This window comes from Choloepus didactylus, chromosome 9, assembly GCF_015220235.1.
Source record: "Choloepus didactylus isolate mChoDid1 chromosome 9, mChoDid1.pri, whole genome shotgun sequence".
Lineage (NCBI taxonomy): Eukaryota > Metazoa > Chordata > Mammalia > Pilosa > Megalonychidae > Choloepus > Choloepus didactylus.
This window is the reverse complement of record NC_051315.1, coordinates 73627602-73648248: the sequence shown is the minus strand read 5'-3', so window position 1 is coordinate 73648248 and position 20647 is coordinate 73627602. Positions and strand designations below refer to the sequence as shown.

Sequence of the window (20647 nt, the reverse complement as noted above, 5' to 3'; positions counted from 1 at the left end):
AACTTCCAAATTGCAGTACAAGAAAGGGGAACTCAGAGAAGGCCCATCAGAGTTGAGAAGTTGAGGAGACAGAACTGAGAGTTCAGAGAGAACAAGGAGACTAGTTAGAATGGAGAGATCCGCACAGGCAGAGTTCCAGAAATCTGCAAATGGTCCTCTTTTAATATTCAGCTAAGTACTGATCAATGCATGTGTATAAGGAAACTACCTAAGGTCAGGGAAGGAAACACCTGAAAAGATTAGAGGTAACAGTCTCAGGCACTCAAAAAGGGCCAGTAACAGTGCCTGTTCCCACCAGCCAAAGTGAAAATCCTCATGTTTCATGAAGCACTTGATACAGTACACAGAAGACTCTAACCTCAATATTGGGGAATAATTAACACTGCACCAATCCTGCCTAAGAAAGACTAAAAAGGATAAAACTGTTTCCAAGTTACTTCACTGCATTCCATAACAAAGTTCAAGAATATCTATAGGAATAGAAAAATATTCAGCATCCAACAAGGCAAAATCCACAATATTTAGCACCCAATAAAAAAATCACCAGGAATGCAAAGAAGTAGGAAAATACAACTCATAATGAGAAGAAAAATGCAATCAATTGAAACTGACTCAGAACTGACAGATGGTAGAATTAGCTAAGATATTAAACATTTATTCCAGATTCACTCCATATTTTCAAGCTGTTAAGTAGATACACAAAGGATACATATATGTGTTACATATATATGTGTGTGTGTATAGATTAAATACATGTATGTGTATATATGTGTGTATGTGAAATTTAATTTGTAGAAATAAAAACATCTTAGGTGAAAAAATATCCTGAATGTGGTAACTACAGATTAGACATGGCAGAAGAAAAGATTAGTAAATTTGAAAATATAGCAATAGAAACTATCCAAAATGAAACACAGAGATAAAAGAAAACTAAAAATAAATAAATAGCTTTTCCCACATTGGCATGTCCCAGCAAGCATAGCCTCAGTTCCTGCCCAGCCCATCCAATGGATGGATAATGGGGATACTGGGCTTTGGGCATGGCCTGGAGTGGCTGCTGGGCTTCAACTTCCTCTCCCACATCCCCATCACCTTGTTGATGGACCAGTGGGTGGTGCTGCCCTGCAAATTCTAACCAGCAGAGCTGAGAAACCTGCTGAATTGATATGTTACGGAGTTCAAAGACCCTCTGCTAGAGGATCCTACAACTCGGTTTAAGTCCTTCCTGTTTTGGAGCTGTGTTTCAGCAGTCTTTCTTTCCCATACTGACATATGCCTTCTTCAAAGAGGGCTGCAAATGAATCCACACTCCTGTGATCATCTACTCAGTTCACAGCATAAAACTTTAATTTCAATTATTTTCAAATTTCTATTTGAGAAGTTCTCTAAAGCCAGTGGTTTCAAAGGACAAGGACCTAAGATTTTCCATGAACAACTAAACCTTGTTTTTGTCTATGCCCCCTACTTTCTCATCCCTTTCATGCTTCTGCTTTTCATGTTGTGGAGCCCCTACTATAAGTATGAGGAGAAAAAATTAAAAATTGAGGGAAACAACTACTGGCCACTGATCCAGGGGAGAAAATGCCCATAGGGCAGTTTCCTGGACTACTCAGAACATGTCTTCACCAGTATCTGAAGCACACCAGCAACAATGTACAAGGGCAAGATGCTCACAGGAGCCAAGCCCAACTCTCACCTTCCAAGGGCACTAATGAAATGATCACTAGAAGGATGGGCAGGGGAGGTGGGGTGGGTTGTGGGGAAGTGGTGCCAAATACCTAGTGAAGTATGTGCCAAAGTTCCATTTCAGGATTACAGAGAGCAGGACTATACTAGTAACAGGATAAACTTCCAAGAAACATGACCTGCTTGACATGTCTATGAGCCATTTGACCTTCAGTATACATCTGACTAAACCCTGATTCATAAGTCTCTATAGCAAATCACTAAACAGCAAGGTAAATATTGGGATATTTCATGTCACTTTAAAATTTTAAATTATGCCTGTTTAAAATTCATTCAAAAACTAAATTATTCTTTCTCATCCTTTGCCAATACCCCACCCTGAGCAAAGAAGCAAACATTTTGCAAAAGAGGTTTAAACTTAGTTTCCCTTAAGGTTCAGCCCCAGCTTGACTTGCAGTGAGAAATGGGTTAAACTGAAAGGTGTGTTTTTATCTGTCTTACGCAGGTCATCCCAGGAATAGAGATTTTTAAAAGTCACCTTGTCATCCTCCTATTTCCAAAACTTAGGCAAACTTCTATTCTATTTTTAGAGACTAACCTGACTTATAAGTCCCTTTACTCTGAGGTCCAGTCTCTCAAACATGATCTATAATTGTGCTTCCTAATGGTTAACTTCACCCTGCTTAATTATCCCTTCCCATCTGATTCTCAATAGAAGAAGATGGGGAGGAGCAGCTGGGCATGGCATGCCCAGAGTCTATGTATAGTGTATCTTCACATTAGTCCTTGGTGTTCCACTAGTTTTCTCTAAATTTGTATTTAAGTCCAGCCTTTTTAAAAAAAATGACCTGTGAACACATGGAAAATGGTAGAAGCTGATCCTGGTTGATTCCTTCTGTTTTTGCCTGTTTTTTTTTCACAGCTGTATTGGTCTAATTGTTGGTAATATCATCTGACTCATGTGTGTCTGCTCCACATAAAGGTTGCTGCTGACCAAAAAAATAAAATAAAGTAGATAAACAGAGCAGAAGCACTGAAGCTGCCTAATATATGTTATCAGGAGTCCTTGGTAGAGAAGAAAGAGAGAAGGGGACAGAAAAAGAAAAGAGTAGACTGTATTTATATTTATATTTCCTTTCATAAATACAAAGAAACAAATGTGGGAATGAAAGCAGATTTCTTGTGGGAAAAACTGCAGGCAAAAGATATTGAATCAATAACTTTAAAGTACTAAAAGAAAACAACCCTCAACCCAGAATTCTATGACCAGCAAAAAATAACTTTCAAAAACAAAGACAAAATGAGGATTTTTTTCAAACAAACAAAAACAGAAAGCATTCAACACTAACATACCCTACTATACAAATGTTAATGGAACTTTTCAGACAAAAGGAAAATGATGTCAGCTGGATATACTGGAAGGAAGAACACTAGAAATGGTAACCACGCAGGTAAATACGTAGGATTTTTTATTATCTAAATCTCTTCAAAGGGTGACTATTTAAATAAATGAACAAGCAAACAAAATTCTGTAGTGTGGAGGTTATTACATGTCTAACAAAAACAATAGCACAAAGATCTGGAGTGGAGAAATGGAACTATACTATTATAAGGTTATTATACTATATGTGAAAAGGTGACATGTCACATTCAGGTAGACTGTAAGAGAATGAAATATATACTTTAAGCCTCAATGCAACCAGTAAAATTAAAAAAAAAAAAAAGAATAGTAAGATAATTAGTCAACAAAGGAGATAAATGTAATCACACAGAAAAATACCCCATTAATCCAAAACTAGGCAGAAAATTGTGGGGGGGGGGTGGAACAGGGAACAGATAAGGTAAAGAAATATCAAGATGATAGATTTCAACCTAACCATATCAGTAATCATATTAAATATAAATGGAAAGTTTGAGGGCGGGGCGGGGCAAGATGGCAGACTGGTGAGCTGTATATTTTAGTTACTCCTCCAGGAAAGTAGGTAGAAAGCCAGGAACTGCGTGGACTGGACACCACAGAGCAATCTGTCTTTGGGCATACTTCATACAACACTCATGAAAATGTCGAACTGCTGAGATCAGCGAAATCTGTAAGTTTTTGCGGCCAGGGGACCCGCGCCCCTCCCTGCCAAGCTCAGTCCCGTGGGAGGAGGGGCTGTCAGCTCCGGGAAGGAGAAGGGAGAACTGCAGTGGCAGCCCTTATCGGAAACTCATTCTACTGATCCAAACTCCAACCATAGATAGACTGAGACCAGACACCAGAGAATCTGAGAGCAGCCAGCCCAGCAGAGAGGAGACAGGCATAGAAAAAAAAAACAACAACACGAAAAACTCCAAAATAAAAGCAGAGGATTTTTGGAGTTCTGGTGAACACAGAAAGGGGAAGGGCGGAGCTCAGGCCTTGAGGCGCATATGCAAATCCTGAAGAAAAGCTGATCTCTCTGCCCTGTGGACCTTTCCTTAATGGCCCTGGTTGCTTTGTCTCTTAGCATTTCAATAACCCATTAGATCTCTGAGGAGGGCCCCTTTTTTTTTTTTAATCCTTTTTTCTTTTTCTAAAACAATTACTCTAAGAAGCCCAATACAGAAAGCTTCAAAGACTTTCAATTTGGGCACGTCAAGTCAAGAGCAGAACTAAGAGAGCTCTGAGACAAAAGGCAATAATCCAGTGGCTGAGAAAATTCACTAAACACCACAACTTCCCAAGAAAAGGGGGGTGTCCACTCACAGCCATCATCCTGGTGGACAGGAAACACTCCTGCCCATCGCCAGCCCCATAGCCCAGAGCTGTCCTAGACAACCCAGTGTGATGGAAGTGCTTCAAATAACAGGCACACACCACAAAACTGGGCGTGGACATTAGCCTTCCCTGCAACTTCAGCTGATTGTCCCAGAGTTGGGAAGGTAGAGCAGTGTGAATTAACAAAGCCCCATTCAGCCATCATTTCAGCAGACTGGGAGCCTCCCTACACAGCCCAGCAGCCCAGAACTGCCCTGGAGGGATGGCACTCACCTGTGACATAGCACAGTCATCCCTCAACAGAGGACCCGGGGTGCACAGCCTGGAAGAGGGGCCCACTTGCAAGTCTCAGGAGCCATACGCCAATACCAAGGACTTGTGGGTCAGTGGCAGAGACAAACTGTGGCAGGACTGAACTGAAGGATTAGACTATTGCAGCAGCTTTAAAACTCTAGGATCACCAGGGAGATTTGATTGTTAGGGCCACCCCCCCTCCCCGACTGCCCAGAAACACACCCCACATACAGGGCAGGCAACACCAACTACACACGCAAGCTTGGTACACCAATTGGACCCCACAAGACTCACTCCCCCACTCACCAAAAAGGCTAAGCAGGGGAGAACTGGCTTGTGGAGGACAGGTGGCTCGTGGATGCCACCTGCTGGTTAGTTAGAGAAAGTGTACGCCACGAAGCTGTAGATCTGATAAATTAGAGATAAGGACTTCAATAGGTCTACAAACCCTAAAAGAACCCTATCAAGTTCAGCAAATGCCACGAGGCCAAAAACAACAGAAAATTATAAAGCATATGAAAAAACCAGATGATATGGATAACCCAAGCCCAAGCACCCAAATCAAAATACCAGAAGAGACACAGCACCTAGAGCAGCTACTCAAAGAACTAAAGATGAACAATGAGACCATAGTACGGGATATAAAGGAAATCAAGAAGACTCTAGAAGAGCATAAAGAAGACATTGCAAGACTAAATAAAAAAATGGATGATCTTATGGAAATTAAAGAAACTGTTGACCAAATTAAAAAGATTCTGGACACTCATAGTACAAGACTACAGGAAGTTGAACAACGAATCAGTGACCTGGAAGAGGACAGAATGGAAAATGAAAGCATAAAAGAAATAATGGGGGAAAAAATTGAAAAAATCGAAATGGACTTCAGGGATATCATAGATAATATGAAACGTCCAAATATAAGACTCATTGGTGTCCCAGAAGGGGAAGAAAAGGGTAAAGGTCTAGGAAGAGTATTCAAAGAAATTGTTGGGGAAAACTTCCCAAATCTTCTAAACAACATAAATACACAAATCATAAATGCTCAGCGAACTCCAAATAGAATAAATCCAAATAAACCCACTCCGAGACATATACTGATCACACTGTCAAACACAGAAGAGAAGGAGCAAGTTCTGAAAGCAACAAGACAAAAGCAATTCACCACATACAAAGGAAACAGCATAAGACTAAGTAGTGACTACTCAGCAGCCACCATGGAGGCAAGAAGGCAGTGGCACGATATATTTAAAATTCTCAGTGAGAAAAATTTCCAGCCAAGAATACTTTATCCAGCAAAGCTCTCCTTCAAATTTGAGGGAGAGCTTAAATTTTTCACAGACAAACAAATGCTGAGAGAATTTGCTAACAAGAGACCTGCCCTACTGGAGATACTCAAGGGAGCCCTACAGACAGAGAAACAAAGACAGGACAGAGAGACTTGGAGAAAGGTTCAGTACTAAAGAGATTCGGTATGGGTACAATCAAGGATATTAATAGAGAGAGGGAAAAATATGGCAAACATAAACCAAAGGATAAGATGGCCGATTCAAGAAATGCCTTCACGGTTATAATGTTGAATGTAAATGGATTAAACTCCCCAATTAAAAGATATAGATTCGCAGAATGGATCAAAAAAAATGAACCATCAATATGTTGCATACAAGAGACTCATCTTAGACACAGGGACACAAAGAAACTGAAATTGAAAGGATGGAAAAAAATATTTCATGCAAGCTACAGCCAAAAGAAAGCAGGTGTAGCAATATTAATCTCAGATAAAATAGACTTCAAATGCAGGGATCTTTTGAGAGACAAAGAAGGCCACTACGTACTAATAAAAGGGGCAATTCAGCAAGAAGAAATAACAATCGTAAATGTCTATGCACCCAATCAAGGTGCCACAAAACACATGAGAGAAACACTGGCAAAACTAAAGGAAGCAATTGATGTTTCCACAATAATTGTGGGGGACTTCAACACATCACTCTCTCCTATAGATAGATCAACCAGACAGAAGACCAATAAGGAAATTGAAAACCTAAACAATCTGATAAATGAATTAGATTTAACAGACATATACAGGACATTACATCCCAAATCACCAGGATACACATACTTTTCTAGTGCTTACGGAACTTTCTCCAGAATAGATCATATGCTGGGACATAAAACAAGCCTCAATAAATTTAAAAAGATTGAAATTATTCAAAGCACATTCTCTGACCACAATGGAATACAATTAGAAGTCAATAACCATCAGAGACTTAGAAAATTCACAAATACCTGGAGGTTAAACAACACACTCCTAAACAATCAGTGGGTTAAAGAAGAAATAGCAAGAGAAATTGCTAAATATATAGAGACGAATGAAAATGAGAACACAACATACCAAAACCTATGGGATGCAGCAAAAGCAGTGCTGAGGGGGAAATTTATAGCACTAAACGCATATATTAAAAAGGAAGAAAGAGCCAAAATCAAAGAACTAATGGATCAACTGAAGAAGCTAGAAAATTAACAGCAAACCAATCCTAAACCAAGTAGAAGAAAAGAAATAACAAGGATTAAAGCAGAAATAAATGACATAGAGAAAAAAAAAACAATAGAGAGGATAAATATCACCAAAAGTTGGTTCTTTGAGAAGATCAACAAGATTGACAAGCCCCTAGCTAGACTGACAAAATCAAAAAGAGAGAAGACCCATAGAAACAAAATAATGAATGAAAAAGGTGACATAACTGCAGATCCTGAGGAAATTAAAAAAATTATAAGAGGATATTATGAACAACTGTATGGCAACAAACTGGACAATGTAGAAGAAATGGACAATTTCCTGGAAACATATGAACAACCTAGACTGACCAGAGAAGAAATAGAAGACCTCAACCAACCCATCACAAGCAAAGAGATCCAATCAGTCATCAAAAATCTTCCCACAAATAAATGCCCAGGGCCAGATGGCTTCACAGGGGAATTCTACCAAACTTTCCAGAAAGAACTGATACCAATCTTACTCAAACTCTTTCAAAACATTGAAGAAAATGGAACACTACCTAACTCATTTTATGAAGCTAACATCAATCTAATACCAAAACCAGGCAAAGATGTTACAAAAAAGGAAAAACTACCGGCCAATCTCCCTAATGAATATAGATGCAAAAATCCTCAACAAAATACTTGCAAATCGAATCCAAAGACACATTGAAAAAATCATACACCATGACCAAGTGGGGTTCATTCCAGGCATGCAAGGATGGTTCAACATAAGAAAAACAATCAATGTATTACAACACATTAAAAACTCGAAAGGGAAAAATCAATTGATCATCTCAATAGATGCTGAAAAAGCATTTGACAAAATCCAACATCCCTTTTTGATAAAAACACTTCAAAAGGTAGGAATTGAAGGAAACTTCCTCAACATGATAAAGAGCATATATGAAAAACCCACAGCCAGCATAGTACTCAATGGTGAGAGACTGAAAGCCTTCCCTCTAAGATCAGGAACAAGACAAGGATGCCCGCTGTCACCACTGTTATTCAACATTGTGCTGGAAGTGCTAGCCAGGGCAATCCGGCAAGACAAAGAAATAAAAGGCATCCAAATTGGAAAAGAAGAAGTAAAACTGTCATTGTTTGCAGATGATATGATCTTATATCTAGAAAACCCTGAGAAATCAACGATACACCTACTAGAGCTAATAAACAAATTTAGCAAAGTAGCGGGATACAAGATTAATGCACATAAGTCAGTAATGTTTCTATATGCTAGAAATGAACAAACTGAAGAGACACTCAAGAAAAAGATACCATTTTCAATAGCAACTAAAAAAATCAAGTACCTAGGAATCAACTTAACCAAAGATGTAAAAGACCTATACAAAGAAAACTACATAACTCTACTAAAAGAAATAGAAGGGGACCTTAAAAGATGGAAAAATATTCCATGTTCATGGATAGGAAGGCTAAATGTCATTAAGATGTCAATTCTACCCAAACTCATCTACAGATTCAATGCAATCCCAATCAAAATTCCAACAACCTAATTTGCAGACTTGGAAAAGCTAGTTATCAAATTTATTTGGAAAGGGAAGATGCCTCGAATTGCTAAAGACACTCTAAAAAAGAAAAACGAAGTGGGAGGACTTACACTCCCTGACTTTGAAGCTTATTATAAAGCCACAGTTGCCAAAACAGCATGGTACTGGCACAAAGATAGACATATAGATGAAGGGAATCGAATTGAGAATTCAGAGATAGACCCTCAGATCTATGGCCGACTGATCTTTGATAAGGCCCCCAAAGTCACTGAACTGAGCCATAATGGTCTTTTCAACAAATGGGGCTGGGAGAGTTGGATATCCATATCCAAAAGAATGAAAGAGGACCCCTACCTCACCCCCTACACAAAAATTAACTCAAAATGGACCAAAGATCTCAATATAAAAGAAAGTACCATAAAACTCCTAGAAGATAATGTAGGAAAACATCTTCAAGACCTTGTATTAGGCGGCCACTTCCTAGACTTTACACCCAAAGCACAAGCAACAAAAGAGAAAATAGATAAATGGGAACTCCTCAAGCTTACAAGTTTCTGCACCTCAAAGGAATTTCTCAAAAAGGTAAAGAGGCAGCCAACTCAATGGGAAAAAAATTTTTGGAAACCATGTATCTGACAAAAGACTGATATCTTGCATATATAAAGAAATCCTACAACTCAATGATAATAGTACAGACAGCCCAATTATAAAATGGGCAAAAGATATGAAAAGACAGTTCTCTGAACAGGAAATACAAATGGCCAAGAAACACATGAAAAAATGTTCAGCTTTACTAGCTATTAGAGAGATGCAAATTAAGACCACAATGAGATACCATCTAACACCGGTTAGAATGGCTGCCATTAAACAAACAGGAAACTGCAAATGCTGGAGGGGATGTGGAGAAATTGGAACTCTTATTCATTGTTGCTGGGACTGTATAATGGTTCAGCCACTCTGGAAGTCAGTCTGGCAGTTCCTTAGAAAACTAGATATAGAGCTACCATTAGATCCAGCGATTGCACTTCTCGGTATATACCCGGAAGATCGGAAAGCAGTGACACGAACAGATATCTGCACGCCAATGTTCACAGCAGCATTATTCACAATTGCCAAGAGATGGAAACAACCCAAATGTCCTTCAACCGATGAGTGGATAAATAAAATGTGGTATATACACACGATGGAATACTACGCAGCAGTAAGAAGGAACGATCTCGTGAAACATATGACAACATGGATGAACCTTGAAGACATAATGCTGAGCGAAATAAGCCAGGCACAAAAAGAGAAATATTATATGCTACCACTAATGTGAACTTTGAAAAATGTAAAACAAATGGTTTATAATGTAGAATGTAGGGGAACTAGCAGTAGAGAGCAATTAAGGAAGGGGGAACAATAATCCAAGAAGAACAGATAAGCTATTTAACGTTCTGGGGATGCCCAGGAATGACTATGGTCTGTTAATTTCTGATGGATATAGTAGGAACAAGTTCACAGAAATGTTGCTATATTATGTAACTTCCTTGGTGTAAAGTAGGAACATGTTGGAAGTTAAGCAGTTATCTTAGGTTAGTTGTCTTTTTCTTACTCCCTTGTTATGGTCTCTTTGAAATGTTCTTTTATTGTATGTTTGTTTTCTTTTTAACTTTTTTTTTCATACAGTTGATTTAAAAAAGAAGGGAAAGTTAAAAAAAAAAAAAAGAAAAGAAAGAAAAACAAGGAAAAAAAAAAAAAGATGTAGTGCCCCCTTGAGGAGCCTGTGGAGAATGCAGGGGTATTCGCCTACCCCACCTCCATGGTTGCTAACATGACCACAGACATAGGGGACTGGTGGTTTGATGGGTTGAGCCCTCTACCATAAGTTTTACCCTTGGGAAGATGGTTGCTGCAAAGGAGAGGCTAGGCCTCCCTATATTTGTGCCTAAGAGTCTCCTCCTGAATGCCTCTTTGTTGCTCAGATGTGGCCCTCTCTCTCTGGCTAAGCCAACTTGAAAGGTGAAATCACTGCCCTCCCCCCTACGTGGGATCAGACACCCAGGGGAGCGAATCTCCCTGGCAACGTGGAATATGACTCCCGGGGAGGAATGTAGACCCGGCATTGTGGGACGGAGAACATCTTCTTGACCAAAAGGGGGATGTGAAAGGAAATGAAATAAGCTTCAGTGGCAGAGAGATTCCAAAACGAGCCGAGAGGTCACTCTGGTGGGCACTCTTACGCACACTTTAGACAACCCTTTTTAGGTTCTAAAGAATTGGGGTAGCTGGTGGTGGATACCTGAAACTATCAAACTACAACCCAGAACCCATGAATCTCGAAGACAGTTGTATAAAAATGTAGCTTATGAGGGGTGACAATGGGATTGGGAAAGCCATAAGGACCACACTCCACTTTGTCTAGTTCATGGATGGATGTGTAGAAAAATAGGGGAAGGAAACAAACAGACAAAGGTACCCAGTGTTCTTTTTTACTTCAATTGCTCTTTTTCACTCTAATTATTATTCTTGTTATTTTTGTGTGTGTGCTAATGAAGGTGTCAGGGATTGATTTAGGTGATGAATGTACAACTATGTAATGGTACTGTAAACAATCGAAAGTACGATTTGTTTTGTATGACTGCATGGTATGTGAATATATCTCAATAAAATGATGATAAAAAAATAAAAAATATATATATAAATGGTATAAATACTACAATTAAAGGCAAAATATTGTCAAATAGGATAAAAAACAAAAGTGAGGTCCAATCTTATGCTGCTTATAAGAAGTACATTTTAAATATAAAGACAAATAGGTTAAGCATAAAGATGGGGAAAGATATAGCATCATAACACAAATCAAAGAAAGCTGGAGTAACTAGATTAATGTGAGACAAAGTAGATACCAGAGCAAAGAAGGCCACTTATCAATGATAAAAGGGTCAGCTCATAAATAGGACATAACAATCATATATGTCTATGCACCTAATAAGAGAGCATTTAATACATGAAGCAAAAACAAATAGAACTACAAGGAAAAATAGGCAAGAGTAATGTGGGATTCCAATATCCATCTCCCAATAATTGATAGAATAAGCAGACAGAAAAATCAGTAAGGAAAAAGATTTCAACAGGATTATCAACCAATTTCACCTAATTGACAGTTACAGAAAACTCCACCCAACAACAGCAGAATACACTTTCTTTTCAAGTACTTGAGAACAATTTCTGAGATAGACTATATTCTGGACCATGAAACAAATTTCAATTAATTTAAAAGGATTCAAGTAGTACAAAGTATGCACTCTGATCAAAATAGAATTAAATTAAAAATCAATAATAGAAAGACCTCTGGAAGATCTCCAAAATTTGGGGAACTAAATAATATACTTCTATATAACCCATATGTCAAAGAAGAAATGAAAAATAAATTAGAAAGTATTTTGACCTGCATGAAAATGAAAACATAGCATCTCATATTTTAGGAGAAAATTTGTGGAACTAAATATCTGTATTAGAAATGAACAAAGGTCTCAAATCAATTATTTCAGTTTCCAACTTAAATAACTAGATATAAAAGGGCAAATGAAATTCAAAGTTGAAGAAAATAATAAAAACCAGAATTAAAACAATAAAATGAAAAACAGAAAATGACAGAGAAAATTAATGAAATCAAAAATGGTTCTTTGAGAAGATCAGTGATACTGATAACCTATAGGCCAGATTAAGCAGGAAAAATAAGACAGAGGCCACAAATTACTAATATAAATAATAAGACCAGTGAAATCACTATATTTCACAGATATTAAAAGAATAATAAGGACCATAATATACAACTTTATGCCAATTAATTTAAAAATTTAGATGAAATGAACAAATTCCTTGAAAGGTACAAACTACCAAAATTTATTCAAGGAAAATCTGAATACCCTTTTGACTATTTGTAAAAATTGGATTTGTGATGAATGGATAAATAAAGCGTGGTATATACATCGCTGTAATGTTCTTCAACTGTAAAAAGTAATGAAGTCCTGATACATGCAACAACATGGATGAACCTTGAAGATACCATGTTTAGTGAAATAAACCAGGCAAAAAAGGTCAAATATTGTTGATCTCATTGATTTGAAACAATTAGAATAAGCAAATTCATAGAGTCAGAATCTAGAATATAGGTTACCAGTGTATAGGGTAAGGATAGGGAATAGGAAGTTAAGGCTCAAAATGTACATGTTTCCGATTTGAAATGACAGAAATATTTTGGTAAGGGATGGTGATAATGGTAGCACAACATGTGAATGCAATTAACAGCACTGAAATATATATCTGAATGTGATTTAAAAAGGGAAATATTAGATTGTATATATGGTAACAGAATGATTTTTTTAATCCAAAAGGAAAATAAAATTGGATTTGTAGTTAAAAACCTTCTCAAAAGGTAAACTCCAGGCCTTTATGACTTCACAGATGAATGCTATCAAATATTTAAGGAAGTAATAATATCAATTCTAGACAAACTCTTCAGAAAATTGAAGAATGGGAATTTCTCCCAACACATTCTATGAGATCAGCATTACTCTGATGTCGAAACTAGAAAAAACAAAGAAAATAAAACCACTGATCAAAATTCCACATGAATCTAAATGCAAAATTTCTAAAAATAGGATAACATGTCATAACCAAGTGGGGTTTATCCTAGAAAGGCAAAGTTGATTTAACATTTGAATATCAATCCATGTAATTCACCATATCAACTGACCAAGAAAAATTGCAACATCTATTCCTGATAGAAACTCTCAGCAGACTAGAAATAAGAGAACTTCCTCAACTTCATAAAGGTTATCCACAAAAAAATAATAATAAACAAAAAAAAACCTACAGCAAATATTGCACTTACTTGTGAAAGACTGAATGTTTTCTCCCCAAAGGTTAAGAACAAGATAAGGATGTCTACTCTCAGCACTTCTATTCAGTGCAATAGACAGGAAAACAAATAAAAGCCATCCATATTCAAAGGAAAAAAGCAAAACTATCTTTATTCACAGACAACATAATCATCTACAAAAAGAAGCTACTAGAATAAATAAAAGACTTTAGCAAATCTGGAGGGTATAAGATCAATATATACAATTCAATTGCATAACTATACACTAGCAATGAACAACTGAAAATTGAAATAAAAACAATCCCGCCTATAATCACATAAAAAATAGGAAATACTTTGGGATTAATCTGACAAAAATAGAAAACTGAAAATCATTGCTAAGAGAAATTAAAGAGAACCATAATAAATGGATAGGTGTACTAATACACCAATATCAGAAGACCAAATATTTGTCAGATGCCAATTCTCCCTACGTTTATCCAAAGTCTGAATGCAAATGAGAATAAAGTCACAGCAGGCTCTTTGGGAAATTTTCGAACTGATTCTAAAATTACATGGAAAGACAAAAGACCAAGAATAGCCAAAACTACTTAGAAAAAAGAATAAGTTTGGAGTATACACACTACCTAATTTCAAGACTTATTTAAAGCCAGAATAACTGAGACAGTGCAGTTTTAGCATAAATATAGACAAATAGATCAGTGGAATGGTCCAGAAATTGAACCTGACATATATAAGCAATTGATTTTCAACAAAGGTGTAAAGCAATTCCATGTAAAAAGGATAATCTTTTCAACAAATAGTGCTGGAAATATTGGGTATCTATAAGAAAAAAAAAGAACTTTGGTTCATACCTCACACAATTTACAAAAATTACCACCAATTATCCATGGACCTAAATGTAAAGCCCAAAATTATAAAATACATACAAGGAAATATAGGAGAAAACATGTGTAACTTGAGTTTGACATAGATTTATTACCTACAATATGAAAAGCACAGTTCATGTAAGAACAAATTGATAAATTCGACTTCATCAAAATGAATAACTCCTGCTCTTTGAAAGACAGTCAAGAAAATGAAAAACCAAGCCACAGACTTGGAGAAAACATTTGCACATCATACATCTGACAAAGAACTTAAGTCTAGAATATAGTTTTTAAAAACTCTCAAAACTCAATTAGAAAACAAACAATCCAATAAAAGTATAGGCAGAAGATTTGAATAGACTCCTCACCAAAAGAAAGATATACTTGGTAAATAAGCCCATAAAAAGATGCTCAACATCATTTGTCACTTGGGAAATGAAAAATAAACCATAATGTGATACTACTACATCCTATTGAGATGGTTACAATTTTAAAATTGTCAATTTTCAAATGACGAGACCAAGGGTCAATGAGGATGTGGGGGAACTAGAACTCTCACACTCTGATGATAGAAATGTATAATGTTACATTACAATTACTTTGGAAAAAGAGTTCAGCAGTTTTTAAAAACTTAAACAAACATCAACAATATGATCCATCCATTTCACTCGTAAGGATTTACCCAAGAGAAAAGAAAACATATCCTCATACAAAGACATGTAAACAAATGTTTATACCCAGTTCATATGTAGGAGCCACTCACATGTCCATCAACAGGTGAATGGATAAACTAACTTGTATATACAAATCCAATGGAATAAAAAGGACTAAATTTTTATATAAACTATAACATGGCTGGGCATCAAAATAATTATGCTGTGTGAAAAAGAAACCAGACAAAAGTGAATATAGACTGTATGATTCCATATAAAAAATTCAAGAAAATGCCAACTAATCTAAAGTGAAATAAAGCAGATCAGTGGTCAGTGATTGTCTTGGAGTGGGAATTTGGGGGAGAGTGAGAAGCAGCAGGAGGGGAGGGGTTATAAAGAGGCATTAGGAGGCTTTGGGGCCTGAGAAGACTTTGGGGCCTAACAGGTATGTTCAATATCTTGAGTGTGATAATGATTTTTGCAGATGTATACATAAATCCAAACAAATCAAATTAAATACTTTAAATATGTACATTTTATCATTGGTGGCTTTATCTCAATATCAGCAAAAATACTTGCTTTTGACCTCTCAATAGAAACAAGGAAAGCCAGAAAACAGTGCAAAAATAACAGCCAACCTAGAATTGTATGTCCAGTGAAAAATATCCATCACAATGTTAAGAGAAATAAAGATATTTTGAGACAGAAGCTAAAAACCCATTACCAGCAGACTTACACTAATATATACTATTAAAATCAAAAGGGAAATGAATTCAGAAATAAGCTGAGACATGAGAAGAAATGAAAAGAAATAAAAATTGTAAATATGTGGGTTAATTTAAATGAGTGGTAAATATAAAACGAAATAACATCTTACTGTTTAGAATATAGAGAGAACAAAGATAAAAAGGACATATGAGTCATGAAGGAGTAAAACTAAGTAAGAGTTCTAGGGGCTTTGCATTACACAGGGAGAAAGAAAAACTATTGATTAATATGTGACTTTGAAAAGTCAAAGATACATATTGGATGGTGACTAGCTTTGGATGTAGAAAAGGAACACAAAGGGATTTCTGAAGTGCTGGCAATATTTGTTTCCTGATCTGCATGAAAGTTATATAGGTGTTTGCTTTGTAATGAATCATTGAACCATACATTTTTGCTTTGCAAATTATTCTGCATATGTGTTACATTTCAAAATATACTTTTTAAAAATCTGGTGAATTTTAATGTCAATTCCAAATCTACAACACTTTTCAAGTCTCTGATCACATCACATCTGCTAACATCTCATTGGCCCAAACAAGTCACATGATGTGATGGTTAGTTTCATATGTCAACTTGGCTAGGTTATAGTGTCCAGCTGAATGGTTAAGCAAGCACTGGCCTTATTGTTACTGTGACAGTATTAAGTAGACAGATTTAAGTCATTAGTCAGTTGATTGTATCTATGGCTGATTGTATCTACAACATCTACAGTCAACAAAGGAGATTGTCTTCAGCAATGAAAGGACTCTCCTCGTCCAATGAGTTGGCGGCCTTAAAGCAAGAACTGATGATTTCTGCAGTCAGAAATAAGTTCTATCTGTTTAAGATAGCCAGCTTCTCCTGGGGAGTTCAATTTCACCTTCATCGAGCCTCCAACTTGCAGCCTGCCATATGGGATATGCCCAAAGCCCTGGGTGGGGAACTACACTTCACCTCTATAGGCAAGGAATCAACAAACTTCTTCCGTAAAGGGCCAGATAGAAAATGTTTTAGGTTTTTCAAGCCACTTACATCTCTTCTGTATGCCATTCTTTGTTTTTTTTTTTTAAACCCTTAAACAAAATGTAAAAACCATTTTTCATTGAAGATTTTACAAAAACAAGGCAGACTGAATTTGGCCCATAGACCATAGTTTGCCAATGACTGTATTAGGTTATGATAATACTACTATAGGGAAGTAAAAAGGTGGGACCAACAATTTAATCTGCCACAATTCACCTTTTCGGACTTAATTATTCATACTCCTACTATAAATAAAATACATTCACCCCTTCTCCCAAAACCCACAAAAGTTCACCCAAACACAGCTCAAGTTCATAGTCCTGATCTACATCAGGTCCAAATATGGCATTCTTGATCTGTACACTTATAAATAAAAAGACAACCTCCACAATGGTGGAAGAAGGGAAACAGGATAGCCACTATAAACACTCCCTTTCAAAACGGAGACGATTGATAAGCAAATAGAAATCACTGATCCCTTGCAATTTTGAAATTATACTGGACAAATGTTGTCAGGTTTTCTCCCCTGGAGTAAAGAAATGTTCCCTGAATAGATTCTGGTTCTACCGTCTGGAAGTAGCTCCAGGGAAGCGGGAAGTGGTTTTGTCATCTGGAAGATCTTTCTTTGCTTCCTTGTCCAAATTTGAAAAGGGAATTGAAGAATATGCCCTTTTAAACAACTAAGCAGTACTCTCAGCCTGCTTCCTACTTATGGAAGTTAGAGGCCCACAGGTCTTTCAAACAGTCTGTCTCTGATTCAAGCCTGTGGCCCTTTTGTCATTACATATTTCTCAAAACTTCATGGATTTCCTATGTATATGATTGTGGTCAGTTCCATGTGCGAAAAGCTCCATCCTCACCCTTTCTTAGACATGCCTCTGATTTAGGTTCTTTGAGATTGAAAATACCCCATGAATACTTTTTTAGGAGACATAATTTATAACTGTAAAAGATTTACTAGGTATCATCTTAATCCTTTCACTCTCAATTTAGTGTTTATTGATTTAGTGTTTAGTTATTACTGAGGCCATTTCTCACTGGACACACCATGGATTTGGTCTTTTTCCTCAGGCTTAGTCAAAATGGCCACATCTTTGATTTGGTCAGAAACAATCTCATTACTCGACACTACAGTAACTTGTATCCATACGTTCTCTCTAAATTCTGCTTGCAAACCAGTGAACTCTTTTCTGAATTCATGTCTTTGTTAGAGTACATTATCAAATATGGTTAATGTCAACCTACTCAACCTTTCAACATTCTGCCTCAAAACTCTCTTGCCCAAAGCTTTAAGATCATTATATACATCTTTCTCTCTTCCAAGATACCGCAGACAATAGTTTCATCAAATATTTTGCCACTAAATAACATGGGTTGCAGTTTTTAAAGCTCCCTATAATAGATTCTACTCCACTTGCAGCCCATTTCTAAAGCCAATGCCACTGAGTTTATTTTTTTTCCAGCAATACCTCACTTCTAAAATTACTTAGCTATTTATCAAAATAATGTGAGCAACAAAAGTTCCTCAAAGTCTCAATGGCTTGAACATTTATTTTTCTCACTAAAAGTCTACAGTTTGACTGGCAGAAAGAGAAGATCTTTCCCTCAGGCTGCACATCTGCTGGGCAGCTGGAACAACTCTCACATGTCTCATTTGGTGGCCAACATTGAAGGGCCAGCACCTTGCTTGGTAGTTGTCAGAAACTCCCAGAGGACAAGTCTAGTCATGGAAGCACATTTAATGTCTGCTAATATCCCATTGGTCAAAGAGAGTCACATGGCCAAATTCAATGTCAAGAGGCAGAGAGATACAGTACTATATACCACCATGAGACCATGAAAATATTGTTGATGTATAATACTGCTCAAAAGAGTGAAGCATAGGTCAATCATTTAATCTACCATAAGGAACCCACTTTATAATATAACAATATAGAATTAATTTTGACCTCTAGTGATGCCACTTTGAAGCTGCTGTCCAGTAATGAATGAGATTTCAAACCATGGGTTGCCTGAATAGAAATAGAAATTTTCATTTATAACAATGAATATTAAATTTTAACAGATATTTAAAGTCAATAAATAAAGATCCTTAAAATGATGTGATAATAGTTAAACTTTATTTATACAGAACAAATCTAATAGGTAAAATGGAAGAGTACTTAATGTCAAAAAATAATAAACCTATATGGAAGACTAATTTATGTGAAAATGCTTTTTAGTTGATTCACTGCTCATTATGAGCTGACAATGTAATGAGCTTTCCAAAACCCTAATGGAGTCAGGCTGCATTTAGAAAGTAGACTATCCAACACAGGGAATCTTGTCACTATTCTTTTAACTAATATTATGAAAGATATTCCTTTTTGAGAGTCACATTTTAGGAGAAACATTGATAAAAGAAACAAAAAATTGCAAACATTTTAGGGGAAGGTGACTGAGAGAATAAAGGATCTTGGAGTAATGCCAAATGATAAACAAAGAAATTTGGAAAGTTCACCTCCAAAAAGTAAAAGGCACAAAAGGGGAGGGAAACATGAAAGATGTCTTGAAATGTTTTAAGGCTATCATTTGGAAGAGGAAATAGATTTATTTTTTGTTGCTATAGATCATGGGTTGGCCAACTTTTCCTATAAAAGACCAGTCAGATAGTAAATATTTTAGACTTTGCAAGTCCTATGGTCTCTGCTGCAACTACTTGACTTTAGCAATGTAGCTAGAAAGCAGCCATAGACAATACATAAACTAATGGGCATGGAAGTATTCAATAAAACTTTATTTATGGACACTGACATTTGAATTTCATATAATTTTCATGTGTCAAATATTCTTTTTATTTTTTCAACAATTTTAGATTGTAAAAGCAATTCTTCACTCACAGACCATATAAAACAAGCAGCAGGCTGAATTTGGCCCACAGACCAAATTTACCAAATGTTGCAATAGATGACAAGCTAAATCTTTGGGTCCTAGTTATAAGAAAGCAAATATCAATTCAAAAATCATTGTTTTAACAATTGAAACATAAAATGTGATGCTATGCAGATGCTATCGATGGCCTGCCCCAAATCCCCTTGGCCTACCTCTGAGTTCAGTGGGCAGTTCCTCTGCAGAATGAGAGCTGTCCATTTTAAATACCTCTTCCTTGCTGCTCTCTACAAAGGCTTTCTCCAACATCACAAGAATAGCTCAGCCTGCCTGTAGGGCAGACTAGGAGTACAGGAATTAAATTCCACATTCAGTAATCTCAATCAATGAGGGGTATGAGACGGAATAACTATCCTAGCTTCCCCATTCATTGGTGGAACAATTCTATGTTCTATCCCCACTGTAACTGAGCCCCAGTTGTCTACAGTAGAACTTATTCATTAATGCAAACTATACTGGCTTTTCCTGTCTTATATCTCACTTTCTCAATTTTCTCTTTTGTATATCCAAGGATCCCCTCCCAAATAAACTACCTGCCCTTAAGTCCTTATTTCAGGTTCTGCTTTCTGAGATCTCAAAGTAAGTCAGATGTGTCATCTTGGAATTAATGAACATCCCTTAGAAACTGCTTTTCAAACTATGGTAAATCAACTGATTTTCCACCTGCTGGACATTTGGCCTGGAGATATTTTTGACTGTCACAACTCGGGGTGGGGGGCGGAGGGGCAACTAGCCTCTGGTGAGTAGAGGAAAGGGCTTCTGTTAAGCATTCTACAATACATGGTGCAGCACCCCACAAC

The 20647-nt window shown here is 36.7% G+C and overlaps 1 pseudogene; it reads left to right on the top strand.

The window, feature by feature from the left end:
* The first annotated feature begins 1018 nt into the window (after positions 1-1018).
* LOC119543770 lies at positions 1019-1591 on the top strand (annotated as a pseudogene).
* Positions 1592-20647: the final 19056 nt, after the last annotated feature.